Raw genomic sequence first — 14661 nt, 5'->3', positions numbered from 1 at the left:
CTGAAAATGATTGTGTATTCCACTATCAAAACTGAATACAAAAACATACAAGTCCAACATATATACACTGTATATGACAGCTGTACTAACTACTCTAACATTCACCACTAACTACTCTAACCACCAATCATATAATTAGTTATAACTAACCTTCAGCTAACTACACTAACTCACGTGGTTGTCACGTGTCACTTCTCTCCTCAATACTCCCCCTCAAGCTAGGTGGTGCAAATAGGTTGAGCACTCCTAGCTTGTTCATTAGGTACTCATGTTGTGATCTTCCAAGTGCCTTGGTGAATAAATCTGCTTCTTGGTCTTTAGACATCACATACTTGGTTTTGACAATCCCTTGTTGAATCCTCTCTCTGATGAAGTGTAAGTCTATCTCTATGTGCTTTGTACGCTCGTGAAATATGGGGTTTGCAGCAATTTGAATTGCTGCTTTGCTGTCACAATATAATTCCACTGGCAGCTCAATTTCAGCTCCCATCTCTTTGCAAAGTCCTGTCAACCATGATATTTCTGCAACTCCTGCTGCCATGCTTCTGTACTCTGCCTCTGCAGAACTTCTCGAGATTGTGCATTATTTCTTGGACTTCCATGACACTAAAGAGTTTCCCAATTTCATCACATATCCTGTTACTGATCTCCTGGTAACAGGACATGATGCCCAATCAGCATCACAAAATGCTGTCAATTTAGAGGACTGTGTGGAACTCATCAGCAACCCTAACCCTGGTGCTCCTTTGATATATCTCACAACCCTTATAGCAGCTTCCATGTGAGACTTCTTTGGACAATGCATGAACTGGCTTAATACATGGACTGCATGGCATATATCTGGCCTAGTCATAGTAAGATACAACAACTTTTCCATTAATCTCTGATATGGCCCTGAGTCTACCAGTTCTTCATCATCTTTCAAGCTCAAGTGTTGATCATATTCTACAGTAGTAAATCTCTGGTTGCATTCCATTGGTGTATTCACACGTTTTGAGCCTGCCAATCCAAGGTCAGTGATTAACTCTATTGCAAATATTCTTTGGTTCATCAATATTCCTTCCTTGGACCTTGCTAGCTCGATCCCAAGGAAGAACTTCAACTCTCCTAGGTCCTTGATTTTGAAGTTACCCTGTAACATGGTCTTTACCTCAGAAACTAAGCCTTGATCATTCCCAGTTATGAGGAGGTCATCTACATACACCAAGATTATGACTAATCTTGTTCCTTGCTTCTTTGTGAACAAGGAATAGTCAAAGTGACTCTGTACAAAACCAGATTTTAGCAATGCCTCAGTCAATTTGAGGTTCCATTGCCTTGAAGCCTGTTTTATCCCATATAGGGATTTGTGCAGCCTACACACCTTCTCCCCCTGGCTAGAAAATCCCGGGGGTGGACACATATACACTTCTTCAGTGAGGTCTCCTTGGAGAAATGCATTATAGACGTCCATTTGATGCAAATTCCAGTTGTTGGCTGCAGCTAGAGCTATAACTACCCTGACTGTCACCATTTTGACTATAGGGGAGAAAGTTTCCTGATAGTCTAGGCCTTCAATTTGATTGTAACCCTTAGCTACTAGCCGTGCCTTGTACCTTTCAACCTCTCCATTGGCCTTATACTTTATCTTGAACACCCACTTGCATCCAATAGGAGTCTCTCCTGTAGGCAAATCTACCATAGTCCAGGTCCTGTTGTTCTTGAGTACATTCAACTCCTGCTGCATAGCATCAAGCCATTTGGGGTCTGATGCAGCCTCTTCATAAGTTAGAGGCTCTCTAATACTGGTAATTTTGGACAGATAGGACTGATATTTGACTGAGAAACCTGCATGAGTCAAGTAGTTATGCATTGGGTATTTGCAAAGCTGCTGCCCTTCTGACCTTGTCAAGGAACCATTGCAGATATAATCTTGTAGCCACAAAGGCTCCTTAGTAGTCCTGGCTGACTTCCTTAATGAGGGAACCACAGGAGCAGGTGTATCATGTTCTAAAGGTGGTGGCTGTTGAGCTGGAGTGTCTTCAGAGAATAAAGGAAGTGGTGATGAGGGTTGTGTAGTAGTATTGTGATTGTCTGCAATAGGTGGCATTGCTGGAAGGGATGCAACAGCATCAGGTGTGTTGATCTGCACAGGAATAGCATCAGTAGTGACTGGATGGTGCAGTACACCATAAGGGAAAAGCTGCAACTTCCCTTCCTTAAGTAGTTGAAATGGGAAGATATGCTCCATAAACTTGACATCCCTGCTTACAAAGAAAGAGTTAGTTAAAATATTTTACAGTTTGTATCCATTCTAGGATAATGAGTATCCCATCAATACAGCTCCAACAGATCTTGCTGCAAATTTATCCTTTTCTCCCACAATACTAGCAAAGCATAGACACCCTATGGTTCTCATGTGCTTTAAAGATGGCACTCTTCCATATAACATCTCAAAAGATGACTTTCCTGACAACACTGATAGAGGCAACCTGTTTATGACATAAATGGCTGCCTGCACACATTCTCCCCAAAATTTGAGTTGCAAATAACCTTGCAATCTAATGGCCCTAGCCACTTCCAGTATGTGTCTTTGTTTCCTTTCCACTACCCCATTTTGTTGTGGGGTGTGAACACATGAACTCTGATGAATCATTCCATAAGATTGAAACAAACTGTGGCATTCAGAATTGAAGAACTCAGATCCATTGTCACTTCTTATGGCTTTCACGGTCACAGCAAATTGAGTCTTTATTAAGGCTAAAAATTGTCTAAGCATACAACTACATCACTCTTGAGCCTTAGTAAGTAAATCCATGTCATTCTGCTACAATCATCTACTATAGTAAGAAAAAATCTATGTCCACTATGAGTTTGTACTCTATATGGACCCCAAACATCCACATGAATCAATTGAAATGGTTTATCTGATCTATTTGTACTCTTAGGGAATGGCAGTCTGCCTTGTGTAGCCAAAGGACAGATTGTGCAATCCTTTATTTCATCACTACTAGCTTTGAACTTCGTGTTTGGAATTTGTCTTACAACTCTATCTAGAGCATGTCCAAGTCTTCCATGCCACACCTTTATGTCTTCCCCCTGCTCAGTAGATTTCTGAAGATGTACATTTGCAGCTTTGGCTTTAAGTTTCTGATGCTGTAGGTTGTACAAACCTTCTAGTTCCTTACCAATCCCCTTCACCTTCCCACTGTGAAGGTCCTGCATTATCCAGAAGTCAGGATAAAAGGATATAAAACATCTTAAATCCCTTGTGAGCTTGGACACAGACAAGAGATTATATTTGAAATTTGGAACATACAAAACATTCTTAACAGTACTATTTTCACCAATTCTACTCTCTCCAGTACATTCAACATCTACTGAAGTTCCATCAGGTAAATATACCTTTGGTGCATTGCCTAGTATATCTGTGTTTATCTTGTCAAGTAGCTCTCTGGTGTGAACCATGTGATTAGTTGCACCAGAGTGTACTATCCAATTCTCATTCTTAACCTTTTCATTTGTAATAAAGGTCTTAGATGTACCAACAAAGCTTGCATTTTCACCTGTTCCTGTTCCTGTACTGATCAGCTTTAATATTTGGTCATATTGCTCTTGTGTAAACATGATTGGCCTTCCTCCTTGTGCTACATTTGCAGCAGATGTGTTGATCACTTGTTGTGTCTCCTGTGTAGTTGTGTTGGTTATCTGCTTTGTCATTGATTGTTGTTCCTCCTGTATGGTTGCATTGGCCATAGGTCTTTGGGGAAAACCTGTTGTCTTCTTCCTCATTTTGAAATCAGCTGGATAACCATGCAGCTTGAAGCAAGTGTCTCTTGTGTGTCCTTTATAGTTGCAATAATCACAGAATAGATTTCCTCTTTTGGGCTTATAGTTATTCCCTGAATTCATGCCTTTGTTGGTGAATAGTGTTGTTCCATCTCCAATATCTACAGACTGAGAAAAATTTCCCAAAGCTCTCTGGCTTTCTTCAGAAACTATCATGGAGTATGCTTTGTTAACTGTGGGAACAGGGTTCATCATCAATATCTGACTCCTAGGTTGGCTATATGTCTCATTTAGCCCCATAAGAAACTGCAGCAGTCTTTGATACTCAAAATGTTCAAAATAGCTCTTAGATTCTGGGCAGTCACACCCAGGACAAGGCATTAAGGCACATATTCCTCCCAAAGATCTGTTAACTTGGAGAAATATGCAGAAACTGAGGAAATTCCCTGCGATAAGGTTGCAATTTCCTTATGCAGGAAGAAGATGCGAGATCCATCTACCTTATCATATTTATCCTTCAGATCAGTCCAGACTTTGTGTGCACTAGATTTGTAGACAATTCCACTAAGTAATTCTGTGCTCACAACATTCATAATCCATGATAAAACTATCGCATTATATTTCTCCCAAAGCTCATGTAAGGATCGATCAAACGTATCCTTAGTACATCGTCCTTTTACAAATCCTAGCTTACTCTTACCAATTGGGCCTATTTTTATAGATCTACTCCACAATGCATAATTTTCAGATCCAGTTAGTTGAATAGAGATCAAGGAACTACCTGGAGTGTCACATGGCTGTAGATATAATGGATGATGATGATCTATGTTCGTTCTTGTGCTTGTTCCAGTTGAAGTTTCTTCTCCATTCGCCATTGTCAATAGATTCAGCCGATTTTACTCTCAGATTCAAGGAATTATAGATTTGCAAATCGCAAATCAAAAAACAGAAATTAGGTTAACTGATTGAGGAAAAAACTCGAACAATCAGCAACAGAAAATGACTCTGCACAAAGCAGAAGATATCCACCACAACGATCGTTTGTCTAGCCCCTGGGCTCTGATACCATGATGAAGCTCGAAGATCAGATCAACTGGAGCTAGAAGAGGAAGAACGAGAAGGTTCTAGAATGAAGAGCTCATTGGAGAGCATGTGAGCTGAAAATGATTGTGTATTCCACTATCAAAACTGAATACAAAAACATACAAGTCCAACATATATACACTGTATATGACAACTGTAGTAACTACTCTAACATTCACCACTAACTACTTTAACCACCAATCATATAATTAGTTATAACTAACCTTGAGCTAACTATACTAACTCACGTGGTTGTCACGTGCTACTTCTCTCCTCAATAGTTATCCAAAAAAGAAAGAGGTAGGAACATTTCTGCAACTATGATTCTTTAGTATTTTCTCCAAAATACTATACAATGTTTCTTAAATAAAATTCCGATGACTAGATGTTACATGAGGTTTTAGGCTGAATTGACAAGAGGTTCAATAATCATCTTGTTTCTGCTTAATTTAAGCAAATGAAGAAAACGTCAAATTTAGTTCATGATTGTTCTTTCCTTTTAGCTGCACCTAATGTTAGGTTAATGTTCAAAAGATCAATCAAAATAATTAAATGTAAAATATCAAATCAAAAGTATTCAAACTAAAGCAATATTAAGGAGTATTAAAGTTATCAGCACTTGAATCACATGAGATAGAGTGGATCAATCTAAAGTAGCAACTAGTTCATGGTTCTTTATTTTCCTTGGCAATATGATGAAGATTTGTCACTCAAACTCTACTCAGGGGACTATAGAAAAAGACAAAATCAACGAAAATGACGTTGGAGATTATTCGGCCAAGCATTTTAGTCTTTTCACTTAAAATTTTATAAGAGAGCAACTTTAATTTTCTTCTTTTCTTTTTTAAAACTGGATTGATTCAATGAATTTGGTGATGTGAAATGAAATCTGGATATCATACTAGGTTCCAAAAAGTGTAAATTCAAGTTCATCTGAATCTTCCTTTTCTACTTTCCAATTAAAGAGTCCGAAAGTTTAATTATTCTTTCACTATATAAAGTAAGTTCACCATCAGTGCTAGTACATTTTTATCATATCCAATGGCCCCTCTTAAACAGAAATATCCAATATTCCAAAGGAGTGATAAGAAAATAGTGGTAATGCGTCCAGAGAACAAAGGGCCTTTCCAAGTCATTGTGATGGAATTGACAACGAAGGTGCAAGTTTTTGTTTCTCCGTGATGGAAGTGAAACTTTTTAAGCTTAAAATAAATTTGGGAAATATATAGTACCTGTTATGAAATAATAAAAGAAGAAGAAGAGTATTGCAGAGAAAAGTAGGGAGAGAGAATTCTTATTGATTTGGAGTCAATTTATAATAGAATAGAACCCCTCTATCTATACGGAAAAAGTGACTTAGCCACCAAGTAACAAACCCTAGAATCTCTAACATAGACATTCACCTTGAATACAATTCTATTTATAACACCCCCCCTTGAATGTCTATTCAACAGATAATGTGCCTCGCTAAAACCTTAACTAAAATAAAACCCAGTGGGAACAAAATTCTAGTAAAGAAAAGAGAGTACACATATCTAACAATACGCCTTTTGGTTGCCTCGTTAAAAACCTTGCAAGGAAAGCCCAGTGGGACAAAACATTGTAAGAAAAAAAGAGTACAACACGTATTAACTCCTCCTGATGAGAACATTAATTCACATCCTTGAGCATTCGCATTCCAACCTTGTGCACCATCTTCAAAAGATCGTTGGTAGATATTTGATAAACAAATTAGAAATTTTATTTCAACGAATTTGTTTCACCTTTGAAATCATCATCCCTAATAGATGTATTGTCTTCATATGATCTTGTTGGAATCATCATTTCAATATCTTCACATAGGGGTGAAAACTCTTAGCATCATATTATCATGCTTATAGTTATAACAAGATACATATATGCACAAATTGGACTTAGGATGTAGTACTTCATGACCAAGAATTGTATATGCTTTAAGCAATGTAAATCCTTCAAGGATTGTCATATAAGTTAAATCATATAAGCCGTATGAATGGACTTTAGATGCATATCAAGTTTTTATGTCATTCTAGACATATAAGATAGATAAAGGTGATTGCACACACCATTGACTTTATACTTTCAAGTGTTTGAACAACATAGACAAAATTATATGTCTTTTATATGAAATCAATTCTATTCGAATTGTGTCTCTTCCATTTGGCCAATATTTTTGTGTATGTATTCGACAGACTTAAGATCCTCATCTATATTTAGCGCTATCATAGATGTCGTCGATGAACGTTTTATGTCGGTTCCAATATTATTTTTCATAAAGACATAACATAGAGATCTCTTCATTCATATTTTCAGGTACCTGAATCTCTCCTGAGATTTTATAAAGTGTTATGTCATGTAAAGATCACTTGCCTCCAGAGGTGGATCCAGGATTTAGAAGCTCTGGGTGCAAAATTTTTTGAACGTAGTCATATTATAATTTATATTGTCTAATAGGGTATAAATTTAACCGATTTGGTCTATTCAGGTTTCGGTTCGGGTTATTCGTCTTTGGAGTTAATATAACCAAACCGATCGAGTAAAAAGATTATGTAATAATTATGATAACTTGGAAACAAAAGCATAAAAATTCAACTGGATTATGCATTTTGTACAAGAAAAAAGACTCGTTATCACTTTATATTTATATACTTAAGGCAAAAACTTATACTAATAAGCACTCTAAATATTATGTAAGTTTACGGACTTTTTCAATTTATATTTTTCATAAAAATTAACTCACTCGATATTATATACAATTGTCCTACTTTAGAGCAATCTGACAAAAACAATAAACTTTCGTCATTGATTAAAACAATAGCTTATTCAAGGATTCTTTTTTTAATTTTCTTGGTTATGCAAATAGATTTTCAGAGTCGTGATGCTGGAGAAAACAGTTATTTCTTTATCTATTGATAAATCATGGAGGAGTTAGGAAAGTAAAAAGTTAATAGGACCTATTAATAAACAAAAAAGAGCAATTAAGTAAAGAGGAAGAAGAAACAAAGGATCCTCCTGCAATTGTCTTAAATACACCAAACAAATTTTTTTTAAAAAGTGAGCTGGGCTAGATTCAAACCCCAACCATTTGGGTGAAAGTGATAGTGCCTTGCCAGTGGCACCTTGAGCCTTTTTGTTGATAAGGGTGCCACTTAAAGTATTTGTATACATTCCTTCTATACATACATGTATATATACATACTATTGCATAGTTTCGGCCAAAGCTTGCGGGTGGCGTACCACCCTGTCCCTTACAAGTAGATCCGCCACTGCTTGCCTCCTTATTATGATCATTTTCTCATCTTCTTTATAAATAATTTTATTTGAAACTGATTTGTCTATATGCTTTAAGCATACCATAGACTTTATCCTTCTATAACGATCCGACCGGTCGTTTTGAGCTTTTGCACCTGGCTCGACAGTTCTCGGGCATGACCTGCCCTGTATGATGTATTAAGACTCATGTAAATTGTTGGTTTTGGTTTCAGGGTAATTGGAATGAATTTGGAAGAACAGTTCTCAGTTTGAAGCTAGAAATTTAAAAGGTTTGACCAAGATGTGACTTGTTTGTATATGATCTCGGATTGGAATTTTTATGATTTGGTTAGCTCCGTTAGGTGATTTGGGACTTAGGAGAGTGATCAGAATGCATTTTAGAAGTCCGTGGAAGGTTCGGGTTTGAATTTGCAAAATTAAGATTTCGGCGTTTTTCGGTTGATAGGTGAGATTTTGATATAGAGGTCGGAATGAAATTCCGGAAGTTGCAATAGTTCCGTTGTGTCATTTGGGATGTGTGTGCAAAATTTCAGGTCATTCGGACGTGGTTTGGTTGGATTTTTGATCAAAAGCGTAATTCGGAAGATTTTGGAATTCTTAGGCTTGAATTCGATACAAATTTGATGTTTTAATGTTGTTTTGAGCGTTCTGAAGGTTGGAACAAGTTTGAATGACGTTATGGGATATGTTGGCATGGTTGGTTGACGTCTCGAGGGCCTCGGGTGAGTTTCGGGTGGTCAATTGGACCATTTTAGGAAGTTTGGAATTGCAGAAATCTACTGTTCAGTGTTGCAGACATTTGACCTTCGCGTTCGCGAGAGCGAGCCGCGATCGCGAAGGGTTAGCTGGAGAAGGCTGAGAATTTGGCCTTCGCGTTCACGAGAAGGTCTTCGCGTTCGCGAAGGGCTGGGAAGTTATGCCTCGCGTTCGCGAGGTATGTTCCGCGTTCCCGTAGAGAAAGAGTGGTCTGCTGGGTCTGAGGCATTTTATTCACTGCGTTCGCGGTTGGTGAAACGCGATCGCGAAGGCCTGTCCGAGTAAAGCATCGCGTTCGCGGTGGGTTGGTCGCGATCACGAAAGAGGAAATTTGGTCAAGTAATTTTTGTGCTTCGCGAACGCGAGGTTTTGACCGCGTTCGCGAAGAAGGTTTTTGATGCCTAGGCATAATGTTTAAATAGCCATTGTCTGCAATTTTGAAGCTATCTTTCACCATTTTTGGGCGATTTTGGAGCTTTTTGAGAGGATTTGAAGAGGTATTCAAGACATAACACCTGGAGGTAAGATTTGTGAACTCAAAACTCGATCCTATGTTGATTCTTACTTGTTTAATCATGAAATATGTGGAAATTAAAGCCTAAAAATTGGGAAATTAGGGCTTGACTTTGGAGAGTGTAAATTGGAATTTGAAGGGAAATTGAGGTCCGATTTTGATGTTCTTGGTATGTATAGACTCGTGTGAGGACGAGGTTTCTATTTATGTAACTTTTGTCGGATTCTGAGACGTGAACCTGGGGGCCGGGTTTGAGCAATTTCGGGATTCTTGATGTGAATTGGATATTTTTGAGTGGGCTTCGTTCCCTTAACATATTTTAATGATCATGTACTGATTGTGGCTAGATTTGGAGCATTCGGAGGTCGATTGGTGCGGGCAAGGCATCGCGGGCTAGAGTTTGGACCGGATCGAGGTGAGTAATGATTGTAAATGATGTTCTGAGGGTTTGAAACCCCGGATTGCACATTGTAGTGCTATATTGGGGCGAGGCACATGCTTGATGACGAGCGTGGGGTCGTGCACTATTGGGGATTGTGACTTGGTCCGTCCCGATTGATGATTTTACCGCGTAATTGACTGAAATCTATTTGCTATCATCATTATCTGGGCTGAATGCCATATTTGGGCTTCGTGCCAACTATTTGAACCCTTCGGGGATTTTTATTGATATTTCCTCACTGTTTTGACTTACTACTTGAACTCAGTCATGTTATTTTCCACTGTTTTACTACTCAGCCATATTTACTTAGTTTTGAGACTTAAATGATGTTTTAAATGATGTTTGGGCTGAGAAACACTGTTTTACTGTTGCCCGAGGGGCTTGTGTGGATTTTTGACTGAGTAAGGCCGAGGGCCTATGTTGTGAAGAAACACTGATACTGATTTGAGGCCGAGGACCTGAGATATGTACGCCACGAGGTGGCTTGATTGATATGAGGCCGAGGGCCTAGTTTTGATGCCACGAGATGGCTTGATATTGCGCTTGGGCCGTAAGGGGCCCCTCCAGGAGTCTGCACACCCCCAGTGAGCGCGGGTACCCGTTGTGATGTGAGATATAGTCCGAGGGTCTGGTATTGTGCTATGTGATTGCTCGAGGGGCTGGTATTGTTCTATGTGATTGCCCGATGGGCTGGTACTGTTCTGGGATATTGCCCGAGGGGCGGATTTGTTGACATTGTGCCCGAGGGGCGAACTTTATGTGTTTATCTTTCTTTTTTGCCTGTCATTTACCTGTTTAATTGTGTAGTTGTGCCCGAGGGGCAGATTACCTGTGCTTATCTGCACTAACTATTTTGCATTCGTTTGCGTAACTGTTGAAAAGGTCATTGATAAAGAGGTTTAAACTGAGGTAAGATATTTTAAGAGATTTTATAGCTTCATTGCTTCTTACTGGTTGTGTACTACTTCTATACAGCATGTTGATGCACTTTTCGTGATTTCTTACCATTCAGACTTTAGTTACGATTATTACTCACTGAGTTGAAAGTACTCACTTTACTCCCTGCACCTCGTGTGCAGTTTCAGGTATTTCTGTACCCGGTAGCGGGTGTCACACCTCCTTTTTTACACCCCTACCCCGAAGGATAAATGTATAAGGGAGTTTTTCCATTTAAAGTGACATTATTCGAAATGGGATTATTTATTTATTTTAGAGTCGCCACTTGGGAAAAGATTGGCTTTTGGTGTCCCAAGTCACCGATTTAATTTAAATCCCAAATCGAGGAAAAATTCGACTTCCCAATTGGAGTCTGCGAACCAGAAATTCTGAATAAGGAATTCTGTTGACCCGAGGGAAGGTGTTAGGCACCCCCGGATCCCGTGGTTCTAGCACGGTCGCTTAAATTATTATAAATGGCTAAAAATCTGATTTNTAAGCCATTAACAACTCCTCTTTTCCGCCAGCACCGCGTAATTGATTGCAGTACTTCTTAAGGGGAGCAATGGGGTTGCCATGCCCATCGTATTTTTCAAACTTCGGGGTTTTGAATCCCATAGGCAGATGCACGTGAGGGAACATGCACAAATCGGTATATGATACACTCTTCTGCCCACTCAAACCTTGCATGTTCTTCAAGCTCTGCTCAAGGCTCCTCATTCTCTTTGCCATCTCATCTTGTTCCGGAGCTTTGGGAGTTTTATCTTGCCCTGGTGTAAGCTCAAATGGCGGTGGCTGAGGGTAAGTGTATGTGGGATGTTGAGGAGGATCTGCTTGAAAGATGGGATTTTGGAAAGTGAAAGCTGAGGGATCAAAGGCGGGCCTTGGCAGTGAAGGCTGTGTTGTAGCAGGGCATGGTGGAGCAGTGAAGATGTTAAGAGCTGCTCCTGCTGGGAACACCTGGGGGCGGACCTCAGAAGGTGTTCTGACGAAGTGAGCGGTCATGGTAGGTTGTCCCAATGGAGTATTTGGATGACTGATGGGGATGTTCGAGGTACCCCTTGTTCTCGGGAACAATTCAGGAAAGCCAGGGATAGCACTTGGAGGCTCCCTGCCATTAGTCCATGCGTCCCACATCTCCATCATTCGGAGACGTAGTATCCGATTTTCTTCAGCTATGGCAGACTCGGAGGCCGGGATCCCTGAGATGGGGCTGTCTTCGGTGATGAGAACTGGTGGCAAAGTCATTTCAGATGACATTTCTGTACTTCCTTTTGATCTGGTAAAGTATTGATGCGATGCCAGCTTACCACAACCAACCACCGTTTCTAAAAACTAGGCTGGGATTGACAGCAACACACGGTTAGTTTGAGACAAGTAACAGATAGGTAATCGCACATTGGAGCGTGATGCACCTATACAGTTAAATGAATATCTACATGTTTGCTTCGGTTGCATGCGTCATCCCGGCTTTTCTTTTGTTCCCTTCGCTTTTCTTTCTTTTTTTGTTTTATTTTCTCTCATTTTCTTTTCCTTCTTCTCTCTTTATTTATTTTCCGCTCTTTTCTTTTCCTTGGCCATGATTTCTCTCTCAATGCTTTATTTTCTTCTTTTGAGTTTCTTTTTTCTCTCTTGTTTTTCCTTTATTTCTTCCCCTCGTATTTTCTTCTTTTCTTTTTTTTTTCTTAGGGTTACGGTCGAATCCTATGGAGATTGCCTACGTATCATGACCCCGCATGAATCAGACCAAGCGTAGTTCTTGCAAATAAGGTAAATAAGCTAACTCTCTTTTTTTCGGAATTTTGAGAAAAGTGCTTTAAAAGAAAAAAAAAAGGAAAATATGTATTTTTTGATTTTTGATTTTGATTTTTCTTTTTAATTTTTGAAAGAAAGACTTCTAAACATTTCTTTTCTTTTTATTGGAACTTTGGGAATTTTTAGAAGTAAAAAGAAATTTTTTTTTTTTTTGATTTTGAAAGTTGCCTCTTAATTTTCGGAAGAGGGACTTTTACGAAAATGTTTTGGATTTTTGAGCAAAAATATTTTTCGGACTCAATTTTTCAAAATTTGTAATTTTTTTTTATTTTTTTATTTATGAAAGAAAGACATCTAAGGAGTATTTTAATGATTTATTTTGACCTAAAAAGGAAAAAGTGGCTATATTTCCAAAATTTCCTTTATTTAAAAAAAAAAACAAGGACTTGGTTTTGCAGATACGGCCTTTCAGCACTTCTGGGAGGAAGATTTTAAGGCTGTGCCCGCAAACCATTCAACAATGACTCAGGGTGGCTGTTCTTGCAAAAACAGCCTTCCGGCGCCCTTTTGGGGACATTCGGCTTATTTTAAACAAAAATGGCATCACCCGACTTATTTTGTGACAAAATTAAAATTTTGGTATTTTTGGCTATTTTTGCAAAAGGGTGGTTGGACCCGATGAGGGGTGCCTACGTATCTCACATCCAGTGAGAATCAAACCAGCGTAGTTCGGGCAAATGTGCCAAAATCAAAACTATTTTGAACAACAATTTTCTACCTATTTTTCAGATATTTTCTTTTCTTTCTTTTCACTTTTCAAAAAATCCGGCAGCATTTCGGTACTATTTTGACATTGGTTTTTCACAACAAAAGGTTATCCTCGCTGAGTCTTAACACTGCTTATTTTCTCATTTTTCTTTCATTATATACAAGCCGGTCAACATGCAAAGCCAAGCAAATAAATGCGCAAGTAGCACGTAAGATGCATCGGGATGGTCTTTTCATTTCAGGTCACCTGTCCTAGACGGACCCAACCCCTGTGTTGAGTCCCCTAAGACAAATGCACATGATGCAAACAAACGTTCCTACTAGGGATCCGGCATGAGGGCAAGTTATTCTAGGTTCAAAACCTGGGTATCTGTTTTAGACTGTGTACCCGAGCGGACAACTCGAGTCGAGGAGGGGCTACGTACCGGGGACCCGCAAGATCATCCGGCTTAGTAACTTGTCCGAGCCTCTTTTTTATTTCAGGGTATGACACTAACAGAATAGGGAGTCTTTTTTCAACCAGTAAGCACATCCCCGGAGGTGAGAAGAGAAGGGTTTCGGCACAGTTTATATACAGTTCAGATAATATCAAAGCGGTAAAAAGCAACATTTTGCACACTTAGCATGAAACATGGAGAAAAATCAGATAAAGCCAAATATAACAATTATTCTAAGCTCGAATTCTTGAACCCTGAACCGAAGTTCTGGGTTCGCCATCCCCAGTGGAGTCGCCAGAGCTGTCACACCTCCTTTTTTACACCCCTACCCCTAAGGATAAATGTATAAGGGAGTTTTTCCATTTAAAGTGACATTATTCGAAATGGGATTATTTATTTATTTTAGAGTCGCCACTTGGGAAAAGATTGGCTTTTGGTGTCCCAAGTCACCGATTTAATTTAAATCCCAAATCGAGGAAAAATTCGACTTCCCAATTGGAGTCTGCGAACCAGAAATTCTGAATAAGGAATTCTGTTGACCCGAGGGAAGGTGTTAGGCACCCCCGGATCCCGTGGTTCTAGCACGGTCGCTTAAATTATTATAAATGGCTAAAAATCTGATTTTATACATATTCCAATCTATAATGCAATTTTTAAGATTATTTACCGCTTTTAGTTATTTTTACGAAAGTATAACGCCGTTTAAGAGCGTGTTTTCGGATCACGTCACATGAAATGCACCCGGATCCGCGACACCTCTTATTCAACGTTTTGGGATTTGGATTTGGGTCGCATGAAATGCACACCTGAGTTTTAGGAAAGTAATATTATTAAAATCGTGCCTAAAGTGACTAGCGTCTTATTAACTTTGCGGGTAAGCCATGAAAATTCGCTAAATGGCATGTCCCGAA

This window comes from Nicotiana attenuata, unplaced genomic scaffold, assembly GCF_001879085.1.
Source record: "Nicotiana attenuata strain UT unplaced genomic scaffold, NIATTr2, whole genome shotgun sequence".
Lineage (NCBI taxonomy): Eukaryota > Viridiplantae > Streptophyta > Magnoliopsida > Solanales > Solanaceae > Nicotiana > Nicotiana attenuata.
This window is presented reverse-complemented; position numbering follows the sequence as displayed.